We start from the raw sequence: 23,903 nt of genomic DNA on the forward strand, positions 1-23,903 counted from the left end.
CCAATGGACCTCTCTTTCCAGTGATGGCCGACTAGGCCATCTTTTGATACATATGCAGCTAGAGTCAAGAGCTCCGGGGTATTGGTTAGTTCATAATGTTGCACCTACAGGGTTGCAAATCTCTTTACCTCCTTGGATACTTTCTCTAGCTCCTCCATTGGAGGCCCTGTGATCCATCTAATAGCTGACTGTGAGCATCCACTTCTGTGTTTGCTAGGCCCCGGCATAGTCTCACAAGAGACAGCTATATCAGGGTCCTTTCAGCAAACGCTTGCTAGTGTATGCAATGGTGTCATCGTTTGGAGGCTAATTATGGGGTGGCTCCCTGGATATGGCAGTCTCTAGATGGTCCATCCTTTCAAACAGCCTCTCTTATAGTGGACTGTTTTATCTTATTGTTGCTAGGTAACTGCAGAAGAGTCTAGCCTGAAGGTCAGAAGCTTGGGACATTGCCTACGTGACTACTAACCACTCTTCTCTTGTAGGGGCTGAGGGGGCAGAAACTTCGATAGGAACCAGGGTTCCAGGAAACATGAGAGGACTCTTTTCGTCCCACATAGGTGATTATCACCACCTGGGTCCTGGGGTTCACCATCTCAGCTCTACTGGATGTCTGTGTATAGCCAAATGCCCCACAAGAGGCAGGCAGATCTCTGAGTTCCAGGCCAGCCTGATCTACAGAGTAAGTTCCAGAACATCAAGAACTACCCTACCATCCTGTCTCAAAATCAAACAAACACAAAAGCAACAAAACCAATTCATTTCTTTTTTTATTTTATGATACTAATTTTTTATCCCCGTATGTGAAGTTTTGCATGCCTCATTTCCCAGGCTTCTCCTTGTTAGCTATGTAACTTTGAACTCTCTGTTGCACACCAAAGAAACTTTTACATAGAGAAACTTAGTATTACAGAAATTAGTATTATACTGACTTTTGAAGAATTATATAAACCTAAGTCCAAATCCAATGTCTCTTGCCTTAACAACACTGCTTTTGTAAGCTAGGGCTCAGCTCACCTGTGCCCACAGAGCCAAAAGGAGCCCAAAGAACAGTAGAATCAATGGGACTTTCTTGTTTACTCCAAGAAACTTTTGCATGGGGAAAATATTGCTGTAAATCAACAGTATATATTCAAAATTTCAAAATCCATGTAATATTTTTTATTGGAAATTCTGACACTTAATGCTTCGAATATAGAGAACTTTTTTTTCTTGAAAAACTGTTCAGTATTTTAAGATGTTATGTAAGATTTCCACAAATAAGTGAGTACTTCAAATAAAATTCAACAATTTTTGATCTGATGCATAACACCATTTTTCTTTTTCCCACACTGCACTTAGCAAAATGTTGATTTAATGTGTTATTTTTCCTAGTTCATGGAGTCATTGTTAAGTTAGAATATTTATTTTTGTTCATTTTGAGTCTAATCACTTTGGAAATGTAGTTGAAACAACCTTGAGATTTTAAACTCTTTGTGAACCATGGAACAATGATTACTGTGCTCAAGTCATGAAAGAAGCAAAGCAAAAAGCTCAATTCTGTTAGCTTGTGACTCAGAATTCAGTGTTCTGTGCTTAACTATGCAACAGCTTTTGTAAATTGTAAAGAACTCTTTAAGTGAAAGTTTTCTGACTCCAGAATGGAGGAGCAGAGTGCCTGACACTTATGAGGAACACAAGACTGTTCAGTGAGGGAGTGACAGCTCTGGGTCTACAATGAGAAAGGTTTAGAAAAGTCTGCATGATTTAATGTCAACTTATAGCTTCACTGCCATTCAATTGCAAATATCAGACCTTTCCACGAGAACAAATTTCATGCTAAGGGAAGGAGAGATGAGACCCAGGAGTGTGGAGTATCTGACAGCATTTGTGGAAAGGGAGCAAGGGTCTGATGGAGCTGCCACCTTGTAATGTGCATTCCAGTCTTCATGAGCAATGACCAGGAAACCAACACTTTGTGTTGTTTTGCTTCCTTTTTTGTTGTTATTGTTGCTGTTTTTCATTCAGAAGTGGGTGTGTTTCTCCCTCAGTAACTCAAGAGTGGACAGCCATAGAGTGGATTCCCAGAACAATGACACTGAGAGCCTGAGACACTGAGAGTTTTAGAGTAATAGGGCACGAGTCTGTTCACTTTGCTGTACTTTTCCTGCCTGAAATTTGTAGCCTTCTGCAGCGTTACTGGGGTATATATCAAATTTCTAAATAGTGCATTACACTAGTGGCTCTCAGTCTTCTAAAGCAGCAGCCTGTTAGTGCAGTTCTTCATGTTGTGGTCACCCCTGATCAAAAATTATTTTTGTTGCTAGTTCATAACTGTAATTTAGATATTGTTATGAATCATAATGTCAATATTTGTTATGCAGGACACCTGATATGCAATGTACATGATGACATTATCTTCAGTGGATGTTTTATTTAATATATCTTTAAACTCTTCAAAATTGACATTTGTAATAACTATTAAGTCATTGGAACAGTTGAATCAGACAAGTGTCCTTATAAAAGAGTCACATAATTAGTCACCTCTTGGAGTACATTGTGTATAGGTGTGTCTCCCTGTATTCAACTGTTAAATCTGTACCACCAGAGAGCAAAATGCTAGCAGGATGTTGGCATGATGCTAGCAAGATGATATCAATGGACCATCACAGATCTCATATTTTATAAATATTTGTTCTTCCTCACCTGCCTAAAGCAGTCTAGAATTTTTCCTGATTGGTTGTAATAAAGAAAGGATGGCCAGTAGCTGGGTGGGAAGTAGAATTTAGAACTTCTTGGCAGAAAGAGGACTACTAGGAAAAGAATCAGAGGCGGGGAGATTCAGCCAGTGACATGGTGAGGAACCAGTAAACCAAAACAAAACAGGGAGGTAGAGTTGGCCACATGGCAGGATGTATTCACTTGAGGATTGTTCAGTTTAGAGTAGCCGGAAGACTGCCTAAGCTAAAGGCCTAAGCTTTTAAAATATTGAAAAGCATATGTGTGATTATTTATATAGCTGGAGGATCTGAGATAGTCTTGCTATGGTCACCAGAATCAAGGGTGAGGCTTACAGTACCTGCAATATTTCTTTCCTAGTGGATAAGAAGAGAAGAGAGAAGAACTGCACTTTTTACCATTTTGTTTTGAAATTATAATATATTTACTTTATATCTTCATTTCCTTTCTTTCCTTCAAACCAGTGGTCCTCAACCTTCCTAATGCTGCCACCCTTTAGTATAGTTCTTCATGTTATGGTGATTCCCCAGCCATAAAATTGTTTTCATTGCTACTTCATAACTGTAATTTTGCTACTATGATGAATCATATTGTAAATATCTCTGTTTTCTGATGGTCTTAGGCCATCCCTGTGAAGAAGCCATTCTACTGTTGCAGGAAATATTTTAAAAGGCACCATCCTATGCTAGTGCCTGCTATTCTCTTGCCCCAATGATCTTGATACCTCCATGTCTAACTCTATGGACAACCATGGACAACCCATTGCCCAGTTCCTTTGCTGCTGATTCTGCTCACATTCTCAGCCATCCACCCCTGTGGTCAGCAGTCTCAAATCCCAGTAACCTGGTAAAATCAAAACTCTAGAGGCTTGTAATTTATAAGTCAGATTTTTATCAGTAAATTCTCACTCCACAAAACGCCTACACAATGAACTCAGAGCCAATTGATATTGATATAAATTGCATGCCTAGATAAATCAAATTGTCCTGTAATTATCCATCTCTCATAAGATTTTCATAGCTACCTGTGGCTAGTTAAAGCCACATGGAATGTGAATCGCCTTTCTCTCCCTCTATTTTCCTTCCTTCCCCTCCTTGTCCTTTCTCTCCAATCTCAAAATCTCTGCCTGCTTTCCTTTTCCACTGCCTAATCACAGACTCTTACCTTATTTTGTGCCTGCTCTCACCTACATATAAACATCAATCTACATTTTACCCCAAAGGGGTTGACACCCCTGGGTTGAGAACCACTGCATTATACATTACAAAGACAAAGACTCACACACGTTCTAGTGAAGATTGCAACGTGACAAATAGACCATTGTTAGCACATCAGGCAAGAGCAATTCTAGTTGTGGGACAAGGGAAATCTCATTTCTACTTTAATACCTTTCATTATGAAGAACAAGAGAATAATAGTAAATATAAAGTGAGGTTTATTGTAAAGTTTGTGGTCAACCCAAAGGACCCCTTCCCAGAGTTCTCTTATTCTTGTTCCTTAGGTTTTTCTTAATTACAATGTAAATCTTCTTTATGTATGTACACACACACACGAAACCACACACTCACACTCATTCATACACTCTCACAAACACACATACACACACACAACCCTCACACACACACATACACACACACAACCCTCACACACACACATACACACACACAACCCTCACACACACACATACACACACACATACTGACATACACACACACACAAAAACACTCAAACACACATACTCAAACACACTCACACTCACTTTAACATTGTTTTTTAAACACAATCTTAAATAAGAACACTTATCACCAAAATGATGGAGGATAAAACAATAAATTTATATATTTAGAAAAGAATTTAAAACAATGTTCAAAAGCATGTTCTTTTTTGGTCAAAGAGGGTTAAAAGACCACACCATCCAACTGCCATTAAGAAGATTCATTTCTGACGGAATGTGACAGGTGCAGGTGATGACTTACATGTCTGCATTCCAACTGGGAATTCTGTAATCTTTCAGAATCCCTGGGACACATAATGGCACAAATGGCTGGTCCCCAGTTTGTAGTAATAACTTGTGTCTGTATAAATGTGGAACTGGTCAATAATAAATCTGACAGCCTATAGCTTAGGCAGGAAATAAGAGGTAAGACATCTGGGAGACAGAAAGAATTCTGGGATAGAGTGAAGAATAGGAGATTCACCTAGGAAGATGTGATGAGGCAGAGACAGACTGAGTCATGATACCTGAGCACAGGTAACTAGCCATGTGGCAGAATGCCAATTAGAATGAATGAGTTAATTTAAATTATGATCTAGTCAGAGAAGGGCCTAGCTACATAGCCTAGGTATTTCTAAATATATGTTTAAGTCAGATTTATTTCTGGGACCGTGGAGCTTGGAGGAAGAACCAGACTTAACTTCTACACCAGTTAGTATATAGGTTTTATTATCCCCTCAAGCAAAATAATGCCCATCTACTGACCATGCATATCTGCTTACTGCTGTCAACATCCTAGTCTTGAATGAAGATCCACAATGTCAGGTCTGCTTTCCACGCCTCTGTTCTCATGAGTGGCTCAGTGCCCAGCTTCCCATGGATGCTCTGCTTCCTGAATATTTGTCCAGTGAATGAATGAAGGTCATGGGTGCCCATTATTGTCTGTTTAACTTCCCTACTTTGTACTGTAATGTCTGAAGAAACTACATTTGGAGCCATACTCTAAATGGGCTCTTTTGTCGTATTTTTATTGAAAGGGGCCTTGGTTTCAAGGGCTTAAGCTCATTTTCACCAAAAGGATCTGAAGAAGGGAAGTGTGAAGACAAAGACTCCTGCTCAGCGTTTGACTGACATTCTTTGCTGGAATGCTAATAAGCCAGCTGAGAAGCTGGAGTCCTTGATGTGGTGCCCAAATTGGTTTGAAAAGGAGTGGAGTGACCCTTGTAAATGAGTTTAACTTGCGTTTTCACATGGATAGGAAATGTCAGTTTGCTGTCATCTGGGCTGCCCTGTGCAGCTCTTCATGTTCTATATGTCATTCCTCCCCTCGATTTCCAACAACCTCAAAAAAGACCTTAGAAACACGCAGCTGTGATGAATGCCAAGCCAGGTCCTCTTCCTCTCTTTACCTTTGCTATACTCAATGTCCGTCCTTGTCACTCCCCAAAGTGCATGAATATTCTTGAGAAACAGGATGTCCTGTATGGCTTTGGTGTCCAGACTGTGACTTCTCCCAACTCCCTAGCTGTGGAGCTCAGTAGCCCTGAGACTTTTGGGAAGCCATGGCGGACTCTGAGAAGGACAGGCACTTTCTGAAGCGTGGTTCATCTTTACAGTTGCCTGAAGGTGAGGGAGCAAGTGAGTGTTGTTGTTATATATCCTCAGTGTTCTGTTCTTGAAGCATATCCCGAAACACCACGACTGGCAGCTTCCTGTCGTTAAGGCAAAGTCCTGATCTCGTCACATTCCAGAAGCCCAGGCCTGCAGGTATTAGCTCCTCTTGTCCAAAATCAAAGATTGAACTCATAACTTTTTCTCAGTACAGGTCACAGTGTTGGTAAGATCTCTTGGGATATACAATGTACATTACAGATATTTTTAAACACCAAAGGCTTATTTTCTTATTCTCCCTTTCTCTGACCCCTTCTCACCTTTAAATAAAAAGAAAAAAAAGACATCCATACAATAGTGTTTGATTATTAATAGAGTCTTTCTTTAACACAATCCACAAATCCTACATATAAATAGATGTACAATTGTACAATTTTAGACAAAAATAGAATAGATGTTTTCAAGCACAAAGGCCAGTAATTATAGTAATTTTCTATTTCTTGGTTCTCTGATTGCCCATACCTCCAGATAGCTTCAAATGTCATTTTACAGCTTTTGGTATTGCTTCACTGATGGCTTTCAACCTTCTGTTAAGTATTGACAATTTACCTCTGAATGGATGGCAGCGTAATAGTATTATTCAAATGGGAGAAAACAAGAGTCATTTTACAGTTGCTTTATAGACAGGGATGAATAATCCACGCAAGCAGTTATGGTGAAAGATGCATGGGAGAGATGATTGTAGCCACTGAGAAATAAAAAACAAACTGTGCCATTCCCTCTGCAGGGCTCTTGCATAAAGGTATAAAAGCAATTATACAAAGCTGACATTTCTCCTCCTGCACACATCATGGAAAGTGATGGATAAGACGCCAATGTTTAAGAGTAATAGGTGGGGTAATTCCTGGTGATAGTTGCCTGCTGAAAAGACCACACTTTCCACCTTCCCTTGCTACGAGGCAAAGCAGCTGTGAAAGAAAGGGATTGTTCAAGGGAACTTAATGTAGGAGTATTAGTCATTTTCTCCCCTTTGAACGTGATTTTTTTTTTTTGTTGTTGTTGTTGTTTTGTTTTTTCTTGTAGGCATTTGTCATCCATGCACAAGGGTGACAGGAATACCCACTTGCTGTGCATAAACAAGGTCTCTCTCGAGGTCAGAGCAACTTTCTTTTTTTCTGCCTCCTGTCTTTTTTAAGCCAGTACCACAATAATTTAATAATTGATGCTGTGTGTGCTTCCCTCAGTCTCTTTCCTCTCACAGGCAGTAGAAAATGAAGGCACCTCCAGATCTTCACATCTCAAACCATGTTGGTGACCTCATCCCATTTGCCAGCTGAATCCTCTCCCTAGGCACTCCTCTGTCAGGCAGTCTGGCGTGTAAGACACACTGGCTTTCTGTATTTCTACTAGTGGAGATTCAGTTCTGCTATCTACGCCCTGTGTTTACTTAGTGATGAGCCATTATGTGACCATGTAAATGATATTTCCAGACACATTGCTCAAAGACAGTAACTACTAGTTGCATTTGAATGGTAAGTGACTACTTGTGGCTCTCCTTTTCACATGACCCTGGGGACCAGAAGTACTAAAATTTTGGTGACATCTGTGCTTCCTCTTCCCATTTATGTATTTGTTTATTTGTTTATTTATTTATTGATCCATCCATCCATTCATTCATTCATTTGTTCATTCGTTCATATTTTCCTGACCTCTTCCACTCAAGTTTAGAATCCCTGAACACTAACCTAATAAATCCTCTAACTCTTTTCCTTACAAGCACAACCTTGCTATTTGAGCCCTAATTTGGGACCTTTTTTTTTTTTAACAGCAGAATGACTTTCCACTTTTAAATTCAACTAATTTTCCAATTTGTCAGGACTTAGTGATTACGACTTGATTGTCTTTCTCTTCCCTCTGATGGCCATGCTCTTTCTTCTACTTACATGCATTTGTATGCTAGCAGCCTCCTACTTATTAAGAGTTCATCTGTTCCTGCTGCTTATTCTCCACCCGAAGTTCTAATCCTCTGTTTGTGACAACATAATCATTTCCACAGCAACCAATTCTGTTGTAGCAAAGCAGGGATTAGGCTTCAGGTGGGAAATAAGCAACAAGGGGCCTGCGAACTCAGAAGACAAAGCTGAGTGCCATTTATATGCAAATCCCCTCAAAGGTGGAGAGGAGAGTGGGAGGAGCCAGGCTAACAGCAGAGAATAGTAAAGAAAAAAAAGCCTGTTTTGCTTTCAATAAACTTACACACACACACACACACACACACACACACACACACACCCCACATCCTTTTATTTTCTCCTTTCTGGAAACTCAGCGGTCCTTTGCTGTTTGATTGGTCAGTCCATTTTGAGTCACCCACTGACCAGCTGATTTATTCATTTTTACTTCCAGATATACAGCTGTTAAAAAGGAGGGATTATGGTTTGAGTGCACTGGTGAGGGAGGGCTCTGAGAAAAGACTGAGAAAGAACTGCTTGGTGAAAAATACTTTCTTTTTCTCACAGTAAACTCCAAAAGGACTTTCATTCTGGGGGGTTGGGGGAGTGGAGCAGAACATCAGGACAGTGTGCTCCTGTGTTATTCTCTTTTGACCCTAGTGTAATAAGAGGATACATGGTACCTTGAGATGTCATAAGCAAAGATTATGAGGAAATGCAAAGTCAAAAAGTAGCTGAGGTATGCAGGGCAAAGGAACAGTCTAATAAGTTGAGACTCCGTTTGGAGTGGGCTACGAACACACCTGTCTTCTAAAAATACACCTAACAAGTTAGGACTGACACCTGCATCAAGCCTCCCCTCCCAACAGTGGGAAAACTTTCTTCTCTAGTGAGCACAAAAAATGCCCTTCCAAGCATATCTCAGAAGTTATCTAGTATGGAAGGTTGAGTGCTATAATCTGGCCTAGACCATTGTATTTGTGTGCTATAAGGCAAATTGTCCTATGAGTGAACATTTTTGGATGCAGTAGATATGTTCAAAGTGTCTAAACCATGTGATGATTAAATTTGATGGTCAGTTTGAAAGAACATGGGGTCATCTGCTGTTGTAGTAACAGTAACAGGAAACTCAAAAATAAACAATCAAAAACGCATTTCCTTTCCCTCAAAAGAATGGAATCTCTGGCATAGAGGGAGGACCAACACTCTGGCTAAGGTGACACCCTAGGATGACACAACCACCTTTACCGCATGTTAAGGAGATAGGCAAACTAGTTATCCCACTAGTGAGGTGGTGTGCTCGTCCCTCCGAGAACTCTCAACCAGCACAGTTGTTTAAAGACCTGTTTCTGTGCAACTTTAACAGCTTGCCCACTTTTCTGAAATGCCTAACCTTTCTTTTCTCCTTTTATCTCTGTTCTGTCCATAACTGTTCTTCAGCTTTCTTCTAAATCAGTCAGACCCATATTTCCCTGGTTGTTTGTGGCAACTCTTACAGACCTTCCCCCAAACTTTGAGTAACACAAAGACAAAACTTCTAGGCAAGTAGGTGAAGGCCTTTCTGGATTGTTTAACTGAGGGGAGACACATCCAGAGTGTCTGTGAGTGAAATTGTTCCATGGACTAGGTCCTGTGTGGAAGATAAAGGAGAAAGTCAGGGAGCTGCAGCATCCACCTCTCTGCTTCCCACTGTGAGTCCAACTGGCTAGCTGCCTTTTTCTCTTAACAACATAGCTGAGAGTCACTTCCATGGTCACCTTTGCAGTGGGGATGGACTATGCCTTCAAAGAGTGCTGCCATGAGAAAAGGGCTGAATTTAGGACCCTTTGTTTGCACATTGAAGCTTACTGGTGTTTGTCCTCATAATCTTCCGGACAAGATAGTAAAAGAGTCCATTCCAAGGACTGACTCCAGTTGAAAGTCAACTCATTCCAACAATCAACCCGATTCATTCCAATTCTCCAAGTTCTTTCTTTTAAGCTATACAAATTCTGGGGTATTAAATAAAAGGCCCAAGAGATATATACATACAGGTAGCAATGAATGGACACAGCGGGTTGTTTTTACCTGCTGATTCATTTATATTTGAATGGAAAACAATCACTGAAGAAAAAGAGTCCATGAATTTGGGAAGTGGGGGATTGGATTTGGAAGGGATAGGAAGGAGGGAAATAAAGGCATAAATGATGCCATTATATTCTAATTAAATAATAATAAAAGTGAAAGGTCTTTTCTTCCTAACTTGGGATATACCTGCATATCTCATGATCAGCTCATTCACCCCATTAAATGACTCTCTCGTGCTGTCTTGTCACAGTTCTTTCCCCTGTATAATAATGCTGCAGACAGAAACAAGTTTCTTCTTACCTAAATTCAGATCTGCTCCAACAATGACATGTACAAATTCAAATAGGTTTTCTAAAAGACTTGAATTGACAACCTCAAATTCAGTTTTCTTCAACATAATTCTCTCTCTGAATGCAATATGAACAAAGAAATAGCCTTTCCCCAATTTTCTGCATTAATTACATTATTTATTCACTTTACATTTCAATGTCAACCTCCCCTCCCCAGTCCCACATAGCTCCTCCCTTGTTCCTCCTCTTTTCTGCTTCCCTATCCCCATCTCTGCCCCAGGGTATCATCCCATCCTGGCATCAAGTCACTGCAGGACTAGGTGCATCTTCTCCCACTGAGGTCAGACCAGGCAGCCCAGCTAGAGCAAAGGGATCAGCAGGCAGGCAACAGATTCAGGGACAGCCAGCCCTCTCTCCAGTTGTTGGAGGACCCATATGAAGAACAAGGTGCTCATCTCCTTCATATGTGCAGGGGTACCGAAGGCCAGCCCATGCTTGCTCTTTGGTTGGTAGTCCAGTCTCTGGGATACCCCAAGTGTCCAGGTTAATTGACTCTGTTGGTTTTCCTGTGGAGTCCCTATCCTGGAAATAGACTTTCTGAAGAGGTGAAACTTAAGTATGTAACCCTGAAAGTAACTTCAACTCAGTTCCCTTAGGGATCAAACTTCTTAGGATTTCTGACTTGTCCTACTTAAAGGCCTGAAATACTTCTGTAGCCACCTTCTGGCAGAGAATCATAATGTTTTATTAAGAAGCAATTAGTGAATTTTCTTGATTTAGTTTTTAGGTTGCTTATTGATAGTATATAACAATATAACTGGTTGTTATGTGGATCTTTGGCTCTTGTCCTAGCTTTATTTACCCTTGCTGTGATAAATATCCTGGCAAAATAAAAAGGTTTCTTTGGTTTTCAATTCCAGGCTATTGTTCATTACTTTGGAAATGTAAAGGCAACAGGAATTTGAGGCAAAAGTCCTATATCCAAAATTTCATATTTTCCACTCTTAGTATAGTATCTCTTGCCCAGGGAATGGTGCCACCCACAGTGGCCACACTTTCCTACCTCAGTTAACAGAATCAATATAATTCCCTTCAAACTTACACACACAGATCAACCTTATTTAGCCAACTCCTGACTGAGACTTCCTCTTCAGGTGATTCAAGATTGTCAAATTAAAAATTAGATGACTACAACCCCAATCCATGCTTAATAAATTCCTTTGTAGTATATTGTTTCTGTGGACCCTTTAGGATGTTCATATCATCCATAATCAAGCTACTTTTCTTTATTCCTTTCCATTTTTTTTTCTTTTTCTTTTTTTATCTGTTGTTTCCTTGTCTTGTCTTATTGCTTTGGTTAAGACTCCCAGGAGAAAGTGGTTGAAGCAGAGAAACACATTCTTGTCCTGTTCTTCATCTTACGAACATTTTTGCTCTTAAGATACAGTGTTGCTTAAAGGACATTTGTGGAGGGCCTTTATTGAAGTCACAGATGAGTCTCTATGTTGTTTTCTGTGATGGTTTTAAATTATAGAATTGTTATTTATAGTTAAATAAATAGTAATTTCATAAAAAAGTGGGTTCCATCTTAGATATTTTGAGGAGATGAGTGTCATGTTAACTGATTATCATATGCTGAAGGATGCTTTCATTCTGGAGACAAATTTTATTCCGCAAAGCATGTGATTTCTTTAATATGCTGCTGAGTTTAGTTAAATAGCATTTTCTAAAGTAATTATGTAATTATATTTATAAGGAATATTGGCCACTAGGATTTGTTTCCTATCTTGTCTGTAGGTGTATCACAGCTGACCTCTGAATGAGCTGTGAAATGACTTTCACTGTGGCAGCAAAGAATCTGTGAAGTGTTAATTACCATGAAAAAGTTTGGTAGAGTTTATGAGTAAAGACATCTGAGCTTGTCTTTTCCTTCAAATAATTCTTATTACTGTTTCAATCTCTTGTTACAGATCTCTTGCTTTCTTTTTACACTATTTGATACTTAAAATATTTTCTCAGAATCTTTTTTCCAATAGGTTTTCTAATATTTGGCTTACAACTTTTACAATAATACTTAGTGTTCTTTTTAAGTTTCTACAGGGTCAGGAGTGGTCTGTCTTTCATGATCCTAACTGGAATTCTCTTTTCCCCCTTTTCCTTCTTCTGTTTTAACTTCCTACTTCTTCTTTTCCAGTAAGCTTAGCTTTATTATTTTGCTTCTCAGTTAGTTTGTTAGCAAGGACACACAGTTCTTAGCATTGGTACAATTATGGTATTTAAACCCACTGGTAGATTTATTAGATTTCTTGTGCATTTTTGCATCCTTCATAACTAAAGAAGGCTGCATGCTTCCTTATTCTGTTGTGCTAGGAACAACTTTTTATAAAATATGGCACATGGCAAAGATAAGAGCAACAATGATAATGACACTGACAACAAGTCAGCCCTTGCTTTTAACCTAGTAACTTAAGGTGCAGTTGCCAGTTATCCATGTAAACCCCACATCTTCATAGTGGTGTCAGAGCTAAGACTGTGTTTTCCGAAGAGATCTACATTTTCAGCCAATGTATAGGCTTTCTTGAAAATGGCATGTGAACGAAAGTTATATATAACACTTAGTACAGTTAAGAGCTGTACTAATCAGGGTTTTTGAAATTACAGAGCTTGTAGTGTAGATATACATTACAATGGTGATTTAACAGACTGGCTGTTTAGTCCAGTAATGGCTGCCCACACAATGGAAAAAATGACAGCCCAATAGATGCTTGGTTTGGCTTTTACTTTATAACTTTATTTACCTTTTTAGGTGAGTTAATAAAGTATAATTGTATATTTATGAAGTATAATGTGATATTTTGATATATGCAAAGATGATATTAAAGTAATTAACATATCTACTACCTCATATTTTTTCTTGTCAAGAGAACATTTAAAATGTTCTCCTTTAGCAATTTTAGTACACCCAAAACATTATTACTGTCTATGGTTACTGTGCCATGCAACAGGTCTTGGCATCACATTTTTCATGTTTACCAGGAACTTTTTATCTTTGATTAACGTCTCTATATTATCTACTCCTCTTCCTTCTCTCCTCTCAAATTCTGGTACCTATCCTTGTACTCTTTAAGTTTTGCATCTAAGTTCCACACATAAGTAAGACTGTGCTATTTCTGTCTTACTGTTCACTATAAATCACTACATGTCAAAGGCTGTGGCATGGGCTTTAGAGGAACTCTTAGTGTTTGGGAGTGAGAAGGATTGTGAACAGCAAGGGTAGACCAGTGATCTTATTGAAATCATCTCTCTACATATCTTCACTTCGCTTAAAAAAATGAAATTATCATAACTGTCACAGGGAGCAGAGAAAAGAAGACAAAATATATTAAATATATTATTTTTGGTGACATTCCTGATAATAGTGGTAGTTTTCTCTAAGTGTGTATGTGTGTGTGTATTTAAGTTTCAGAACAGAATTAATATACAGAGCATATCACATATTTCTCAAATCAGTTTTTAAATGCTTTATATAAAATGGAGGCAGAATAGAATATTAATATAAAAGAAATCCACATCAGTTAATCACAAGAATGCCAAACACCATTAAATCCAGAGGGGTCATGAGTACAGGTCCTCCAAGCTACCATCTAGTCAGCATAAAATTGGAAATGAAAACACAAGAGGTTAGGCAACTGTACCTAGAGAAAGTGAAGAAATGGCCCGGCTGGGTGAAGGAGAGAGTTGCACACTGGGAAGCTTCTCTAGTTCTTAGGGACTGTGGTTGTTCATAATGCATGGTTATTAATTATTAAAATACCATTTGATTGGTAAGAGTTCTCCTACAGCTCCGAACTTTATCTCTGTAACTCCTCCCGTGGGTATTTTGTTCCCCATTCTTAGAAGGAGTGAAGTATCCACACTTTGGTCTTCCTTCTTCTTGAGTTTCATGTGTTTTGCAAAATGTATCTTGGATATTCTAAGTTTCTGGGCTAATATCCTCTTATCAGTGAGTGCATATCATGTGTGTTCTTTTGTGACTGGGTTACCTCACTCAGGATGATATCCTCCAGATGTATCCATTGGCCTAAGAATTTCATGAATTCATTGTTTTTCATTGATGAGAAGTACTCCATTGTGTAAATGTACCACATTTTCTGTATCCATTCCTCTGTTGAGGGACATCTGAGTTCTTTTCAGCTTCTGGCTATTCTAAATAAGGCTGCTATGAACATAGTGGAGAATGTGTCCTTATTATAAGTTGGAACATCTTCTGGGTATATGCCCAGGAAAGGAATTGCTGGATCTTCCGGTAGTGCTATGTCTAATTTTCTGAGGAACCACTAGATTGATTTCCAGAGTTGTTGTACCAGCTTGCAATCTCACCAACAATGGAGGAGTGTCCCTCTTTCTCCACATCCTTTCTAGCATCTGCTGAGATGGAAGGAAACACCATCCAGAGACTGCCCCATCCCGGAATCCATCCCATGTACAACCACCAAACCCAGACACTATTGCATATGCCAGCAAGATTTTGCTAACAAGATCCTGACATAGCTCTCTCTTGTGAGTCTATGCCAATGCCTGGCAAATACAGAAGTGGGTGCTCACAGTCATCTATTGGATGGAACACAGGGCCCCTAATGAAAGAGCTAGAGAAAATAGCCAAGGAGCTAAAGGGGTCTGCAACCCTGTAGGAGGAACAACAATATGAACTAACTAGAACTGTGTCTCTAGTTGCACATGTAGCAGAGGATGGTCTAGTCGGCCCTCAATGGGAGGAGAGGCCCTTGGTGTTGCAAAGATCATATGCCCCAGTACAGGGTAATGCCAGGGCCAGGAAGGGGGAGTGGGTGAGTTTGGGAGCAGGGTGGGGGCAGGGTATAGGGGGCTTTGGGGATAGCATTTGAAATGTAAATGAAGAAGATATCTAGTAAAAAACATGTCTAAAAAAATAAATAAAAAGTTCTCCTACAGCCCTGTAGAGAAATGCACAAACAGTTTACTGTAGCAATGTTAGAGTAACAAAAACCTAAGGTTACCACCAGGAGATGTGCATACTAATTTTTGTGTTTCCATACCACACAGCATTTAAATGTCATACAGCCTTTGCTGTGAGCTGTGTGGATAAATCTAAAAATACCTAGTGCTAAGCAAGTCAGTTTGCAAAGGATGCATATAGAATAATGTAATTCATACAAAGTTTTAGATTTGCAAAGTAATGATGCATATTTATATTTTTACACATTTAAAAACATGAAGCTTAAAAATACAAAATTTAGAAATCATATTATTCTAAGATGGAAAGGAAGAATATGGTAGTATTGAATTTGAGATTACATTTGGACTTCATTATTTCTTTAAAGTGGAAGAGTGTAGGAAAAATGTGTTTATTTAACAAGGCTCAAGTGTATGCACTTGAATGTTTGTCTCACTGGCCTGTATTTTCTATGTGCATGAAATAAAAAGGAAAATGTGTATTCTAATTTATTTATTCTTCTGTCCCAGGAGCCTTTAGAGACACTGCAGTGTCAAATTTATGCCATATGTAGTCTGAAAGACTTCTAACTTAGGGCAGGAACTTTTCCTGTTGAGAAAGGAGAGGCACTCACCACTCTTGCCTTGAATATATCAGTGGCTGTTGAGTAAGAACAGAAAGCTTTTCTTTGATCCTACAAGTTTTGCTGGACCCCAGGTACAGCCATCCCAGTTGAAGGGAGAACAATATTCAGCTCATGCCTGGATCTGCCCCTAAGGAATAAGTTGGAAGCCGTTCTTGGAAGAAATTGTGTAATGAGGGATGTCAAGAGGTTATCAGACTGAGTCAGCGAGGAGAAACTTTTATCTTAAGAATAGACAAGACATTATTTGTAGGCAAAAATAAGATTAATAGCAAGAAAAGCTTCATCTGTCAGAATTATATTCATTAACAAGAAAATTGCTTAGAAGATTTTCATGCCAATAAAAATTTAAATTAGAGTATTTTTAGAGAAATGGGTGCTTTTTAAAAATCTTTACGGTTAGATGGAGACTTTTATATGAAAAATAAGTAATTTGCTCACTCTACTTACTTTCAGCCTAACAAAATTGAATAGCATAAGTAAATTCCAGTGAAAATAACATAAATCCAAACCTAACATTGTCTTTGAAATCAATTTGAGTCAAATCTCTGCTTGGACAGCTGGTACATAACAGAATAAACATTTACTTCACAGTGTCACAAACACATTGGTTTTTATTTCGTTAACTTCTCTATGAGTGATTCATAAAGTTCCCTTGTGTGGGTCAGTAAGGAAATGCTATGATACTACAGGGACTGTGTAGGGCACTCTGGGTAGCAATTAAAGAAATAAAAGCAATTGCAAAAGACAGGACGCAGATATAAAGCTAATCTGTATTTTTTGCTGAAAGTAGGTCCTGTAAAAGAAAAAAAGGCATACTTTGCTGTAGTTATTTTAGCATTGTATAGAAGACATTATAAGAACTTATAACAAATTAGTCTGCATTCTCTCCTTCATTTAACTCTCATGGTACTCATGTTATAAAATATAATAGGTGGGGAAAGAGAAACATTCATTTTGCTCTTTATCACAAAACAAAGGCAAACCATGGATGTTTATTCATATTAATTGAAAAAATATGTGTTTAAGTAGAATCATTACTTCAGTGGGATATAAGCTGTGTTTGGGAGAAATAAAAGCCCAGAAGGAAAATGGTCTCATAGTTTTGAGGTATCAGGGGATGGAGCAATACTTTATTTTATACCCAGTGTGTGTCAGGAAACAAGCCAGTTGCTTTATAGGCAGTATCAAATTTACTCTTTATGGCCAGCAGATGAGATGCCTGCTATCTTTCCTATTTAAAAGTAGGAAGAAAATGGAATGAAGTTTAATTTGTTGCTTAACATCACACAGCTTGAAGTAATGGGGATATGGAATGAGAGGAAGTGGGAGTGAGCCTGAAGCTTGGAGCTCTGGGTTTTCTGTCTTACTGGTGAGGCCAGTGTTGTGCTAAGAAACATGCTCAGAATGGACTAGACTGTGTTTTCGAGCCTTTGCTGTGGTGTGTCTGTATATTTTTGGAATTCTCCCTCTCTTTGAACCACTTTCCTTATACTTTAAACCCAAGACTGAGTAATAGTCCCACTTTCTCACTTACAGACTGGTAAGGATATTTTCTTATTTTGTGCGTAATATTCGAAGCCCCTGCTATAAAATGTCCAATCCTCCTTTGAAGGATTTACTCTTATTTTCTCATTATGCCTTATGGAAGATGACAACCACAGGTTGTTTGAATGTACTGATTTTTATGGCTTTGGTAACTAACAGAATTACAATGTAGAATGATTTAAATAACTTGTTGGTCATTTACCAGTCTCCCATTGAGTCTTACTTTTTATTGTATGTATTAGTTTGTCCCTCTGAGTAACAAACAATCCCCAAACTCAGCAACTTAAAATTAGAGTGTATAATATTGCTCACGAAACTTTGGGTTGCCTTGAGCTTTGGGTCTTATTAGCTGGATCTGTCAAACAGCTTGGATTTGAACTGTTGCCAAAGGTCAAAAGTCATTCCAAGTCCTCTCTGCTGGCACAATGGGGATATACCCTGCACTCTTCCATGTATGTCTTTCACTTTCTTCACAAAACTTGTCTTAGTCTGTGCTATCCTGATGAAGTCGATTAGACTGTGAGAGGTGAAAAAAAAACAACAAAACAAACAAACAAACAAACAAACAAACAAACGCCTGGGTTACTTGAGTTAGGAAGTTAAAATTATTGCCGAGTAAGAGCACTTTGCTTCACAGTGGGAATTTCTCTACTGTGTCCTCAGAGGGTGGGAGAAGGGAACAAACCTATTTTATAGATATTATGTTCATTTCAGAATATGAATATGTGGTGGACCTGTGGAGAACCAGAAGTTTTAAAAGTTCTCATGTTAGTATTTTTGCATTAGTAGACAAAGGATGGTTGGTGGCACTACCTTTAATCTTAGCACTCAAGAGGAAAAACCAGTCAGATCTCTGGGATTCTGAGACTAGGCCTCTAGGGCTACATAGTGACAGAGGGAGAGGGAAAGGGGAGAGAGAGAGAGAGAGAGAGAGAGAGAGAGAGAGAGAGAGAGAGAGAGAGACTTTTCTTTTGCCTGTGTGTATACATTTTGTTAGACATTCTTTGATACATTAAAGACAAAGAAAATCAAAAATCAAAGGTGGGGAAACACTGGCACTGTGATTCCAAATAACATTAGAATAACCAGCTCTTAGCACCACCCAGTTGCTCCCTTGCTCTGTGGGGAAAGCTTTCTGTGAAGGCATCTGTAAAGGACCTCAGCTCTGTTAACCGACACGTGGTGGACCTAAGTACAAAATCGTGGAGAAAGAGCACCTGGCCTCATTTCCTCTAGATGATTCAGTAGCCCATGATCAGATGTGGCTAATTAATAGTTTCTGAAGTCTTTACCTATAGTTTTGTGTTTGCTTTTCTTCAAGAGGAGTGCATTGCCCAGGTTTGGCTATCCTGGACTCATTACACAGCCAAAGATTACATCAAACTTGTGATGCTCGCTGCTGCCTCTGAAACACTATGGTTATTGACATGACTCATCATATCTAGCATGGGCCTTTTTCGACCATAAAAATCTAAAAATTTTACCTAGTAATAAATAAGCATATACCTGGGTGCTCTGTCTTCATGAAAGAAATGATAAACTCTTTCCACTCTTGCTATATTTCCTATTTATTTGTTACTTCAGTTGTTGAAGCAGTCGCTACAACAAATCTTAGCGATAGCAAGGCAATATATGTGTAAGTAAGACATTTACAAATTTAAACACTTATTAAGCAATTTATTTTGTGTGTGGGTTGTGATGGTACATGTGCCAAATTGTAGATGCCAGAAAACAACTTCTGGGAGTGAGTTTTCTCCTTTTGCTATGTGAGTGGGAAGCACCCTTATCCACTGAGCCATGTAGCTGGCCCTAGGAAGACATTCTTAATTACTTTATCTTTCTACATGGGACTATATTTTGGTTTTATTAGAAAATTTAGCACTTTCAGTAATTTCTTGTCAAACAACTCATTCTAGATAACATGGATATTACTATTATTACTTTTATTAACCAGTTCCCCCAGAGCTCGTGCCTCTAGCTGCATATGTAGCAGAAGATGGCCTAGTTGGCCATCATTGGGAAGAGAGGCCCCTTGGTCTTGCAAAGATTATATGTCCCAGTACAGGGGAATGCCAGTGCCAGGAAGTGGGGGTGGGTGGGTTGGGGAGAAGGGCGGGGCAGGGGGAGGGTATACGGGACATTTGGGAAAACATTTGAATAGTAAATGAAGAAAATATCTAATAATTTTTTTAAATATAAAAAATGTATTTTTTTCATAAAATATATTGTGAATGCAGCTTCTCCTCCCCCACACCTCCCAGTTGCTCCCAGCATCCCCTCCTATCTTGTGCTTTCTGCTACTCCTTAGAAAACTAGGTGGTGCCTAAGGAATACTAATAAAGTAAAAGAAAACAAAAACAAGCAAATCAGAACAGGATACAACAAAACCAGAAATAGAGGCAAACAAAGAGCATCAGAAATGAATACCAAAACAGAGACAGCACACACATTCACACACACAGTTTTATTAAAAACACAAAAACAAAGGAGTCAGTAAGGCTTGAAAAAATAAGACCTGACTTAACATTCTGAGACAAAGAACCTCCAAAAATGCCATTGAATTCATTTTGTGTCAGTTATGTACTGCTTGGCCTGAGGTCTACCCTTAAGACAGGTTTGTTTTCTCAGTCAGATGCCCTTGGAGAAAAATTAATTTTTCATTTACAAGTAGGTAAAATTTGGAGATAGTTACCGGTTTAGGGATGGGCAGTGTTCACTTCTCCTTTCAGCTTTAGGACCCTCATCTTGTGCAGATTTGTGCAGGCCTTGTGCAAGCTGCCACAGTCTCTGTGAGCTCATATGTGTACCAGCTCCCTTGTTTCTAGAGAGGCTTGACTTCTTGATGTCCTGCATACTCTCTGGCTTCTCTAGACTTTTTAATTTCTCTTCCACATAGAGCCCTGAGAGGGAGGTATTGGTAGAGATATCCCCTTTAGGGCTGAGTGTCCTAAGTCTCACATTCTCTGCATTTGTCTCCGTATTTGTTTCCATCTGCTTCTTTATAATCAGAAGGCAGCTTCTCTGATTATGGTTATGCAAAGCAACAATCTATATGTATAGTAGAATATCTTAAGGAGTTGTTAGTTGTTAACATTCCTTCATCAGAATGCTATTATTTAGTTTTACTCAGGATTCCTGGCCTATCTAGTCTCAGATTCTTGGCCACCAAGGCAGTGCTTGGGCATTGTCTCCATCTCATAGAGTGTGCTTTAACTCAAATCAGGCAGTGGTTGGTTGCTCCCACATGCTTTCTCCACTACTGTACTATTGTATCTTGCAGTCAACTTATATTGCAGGTCCCAGGATATGCATCCAGGTCAGTGTTTATCTTTCTCCTTTTGTAGAATTCAGAGCACTTTCCATTATCATGAACACTAGTCAATAGACATGAAAGTTGCAGGCAGGCACCAGCTTGATTTCTCCAGGTTCACTGAGTTCTATGGGTTTTGTCTTCAACAATGGGGCATTACTATCAGTTTAGGGAGAGCCAACAATAACCTGACAAAAGCCAGGGGTTGAAGACCGTTTGACCAAGAACTCAGTTAAATGTAACCTATTCCTTGCATTGAAATCTTCATTTGGTGACGAGATGTTAAGTTGTTGCTCTGTCTTCCCCTGTCATTTGGTGATGTTATTTAGATTGCCTTCATATATGTGCATATTTTAAGAAGCTTTTACTGTAGTAGGTTTCCATATTACCCTTCAAATGGCCTTTAGTTTAGCTGTCCCTCCCCATATCTTTGCTCTTTCACTTTCCTGTTTGATTCTCTTGTTCTAGTCCTGCAACCCTCTTCCATCCATAATTTTTGCATTTTGTAGGGATACCCATACTTTCTCACCTAGTCTCTTACTCTCTTGGTAACCTCTGTAGTTTTTTGTGTTGTAGCTTGCTTATCAACAACATAACAGCTAACATTCACATGTAAGAGAATACATACTGTATTTGGCTTTCTGGGACTGAGTTGTCTCAGTCAGGTTAGCTTTTCCTAGTTTTGTCTATTTTCCTGTGAAATTTATGATTTTATTTTTTAATGGCTTAGCTTTATTTGATTGTGCAAATGTTGCATTTTTTTTATTCCTTTATCCATTGATGGATATCTAGGTTGTTTACAAGTTCAGGCTACTATGCTGCAATGAACATGATTAAGCAAGTGTCTCTATAGTAGCATCAAGTGTCCTTTAGGCGTATGCCCAAGAATGGTATATCTAGACCTTGAGGTAGATTAATTCCCATCTTTTTGTGGAATGGCTACAGTGATTTCCACAGTGTCTGTCCGTGTTTGAACTCCCAACAGCAAAGGATGAGAGTTATCCTTACTCCTGATTCTCTCCATTATAAGCTGTTACTTCTTTTATTGATTGTGGCAATTCTGTTGTAAGTTGAAATCCCAAAATTGATTGACATGTTGGATAGTTTTACACCAACTTGACAAAAGTAAAAGTCATTGTGAGACCAAAACAGGATAAATATATTTTAGCATTTTCTAAACTCCACTCCACAGTTACCTGGCAATAGCCAGGTGTGCCTGACTCACTATAAAAGGGGCTGCTTGCCCACCTCCTCTCTTTCTCTTGCTCTCTTGCTCTTGCCTTCCTGCTCCTGTTCTCTCCCCATTCACTTCCCTCCTCTCTCTCTCTCTCTCTCTCTCTCTCTCATATGACCAGCCTCTACTCCTCTTCTTTCCATCCCCTCCCCCTCTCCCTCTTCCTCCTACTCCCCCCACCCCACCTTTCTCTGTCTCTACTACTCTCTTAACTCCCCTCCCCATGCCCTGAAAAAACTCTATTCTATACTATACCATCTTTCTGTGACTGGTCCCTCAGGGGGAAGAGATACCTCAGCATGGGCCCACCGAGGCATCCTCTTGCCCCATACCTCTCCACACATCCGTAGAATGTATACACCCTCTCTTTATCTTTTTATAAACACATCAATATACTTTGCAGGTTAATAATTCTGTTTGCAATTAAGACAGCTAAGGATAAGTTCCTGTTTATCCTATATTAAGGCTTTGTAAGTTAAAGTTTTTATTTGTAATTAAGACGTTTCTGCTTGTTCTGTGCAGGTTAAGGTTTCTGTTTGTAACTAAAAAATAAGTTTCTATTTGTCCTGGGTTGAATCCATGGAAGTTAAGGTTTCTATTTGTAATTAAGAATATGTTTTTGTTTCTTAAGTCTGATGTAAACTGCTTGCAACCCCATTCACATGATGCATATCCTTATCCTTGATCCTTCCCTTTTAGCATCTTTCTAACATTGTATATCAGCCAACTCTTGTGAATACCTTATCACTCCCCTAAAAGGGACTTCAACATGACAGCAGGGGCTGCTCTCTCAACTGCCAACTGAAAGTGAAGCAGGCAGCAGGCTGGTCTTGGATGAATCCCAAAATTCAGCTTTCTTTAATAGGACAATCATGGATTTTATCTTTTTTTTCTGTGCAATTCTCAAATTTAACATCATCTGAAAGGAGGAAAGCACAATTTAAAAAAATACCTCTATAACATCAGGATGTAGCCATGCCTGTAGGGCATTTTCTTTATTAGTGATTGATGGGGAAAGACTAGACCATTGTTCATAGTGCTATGCCTGGTCTCTTAGTCCTACATTCTATAAGAAAGCTGGCTGAGTAAGCCATGGGGAGCAAGTCAATAATCAGCAACCCTACAGGGCCTCTGCCTTAGTTCCTGCCTCCAGGTTGATTTCTTCCCTGTTTGAGCTCTCTCCCAACCTGGCCTCTTTTAAACATGAACTACAATGCAGAAATGTAAACCAAATAAACCCTGTCCTCCCGACTTGCTGTTTGATCATGTTTTTTATCATTAAAATAATAAAACCCTAATTAAGACAACTAAGGATGTCAAATATTTCTTTTTTTTTAATTGGGAATTTATTTCATTTACATTTAAAATGCTATCCCAAAAGTCCCCCCACGCTTCCCCACCCACTCCCCTACCCACCCACTCCCACTTCTTGGCCCTGGCATTCCCCTGTATATATATATATACAGTTTGCCCGACCAATGGGCTTCTCCCTTCTTCCACTGAAGGCCGACTAGGCCATCTTCTGATTCATATGCAGCTAAAGACATGAGCTCGGGGCGGGGGGAGGGGGGCGGATATTGGTTAGTTCATATTGTTGTTCCATCTATAGGATTGCAAATCCCTTCAGCTACTTGGGTACTTTCTCTAGCTCCTCCATTGGGGGTCCTGTGATACATCCAATAGCTGACTGTGAGCATCCACTCCTGTGTTTGCCAGGCCCCAGCATAGTCTCATAAGAGACAGCCATATCCGGGTCCTTTCAGCAAAATCTTGCTAGTGTATGCAATGGTGTCAGCATTTGGAAGCTGATTATGGGATGGATCCCTGGATATGGCAGTCTCTAG

Source organism: Mus caroli, chromosome 1 (genome assembly GCF_900094665.2).
Source record: "Mus caroli chromosome 1, CAROLI_EIJ_v1.1, whole genome shotgun sequence".
NCBI lineage: Eukaryota > Metazoa > Chordata > Mammalia > Rodentia > Muridae > Mus > Mus caroli.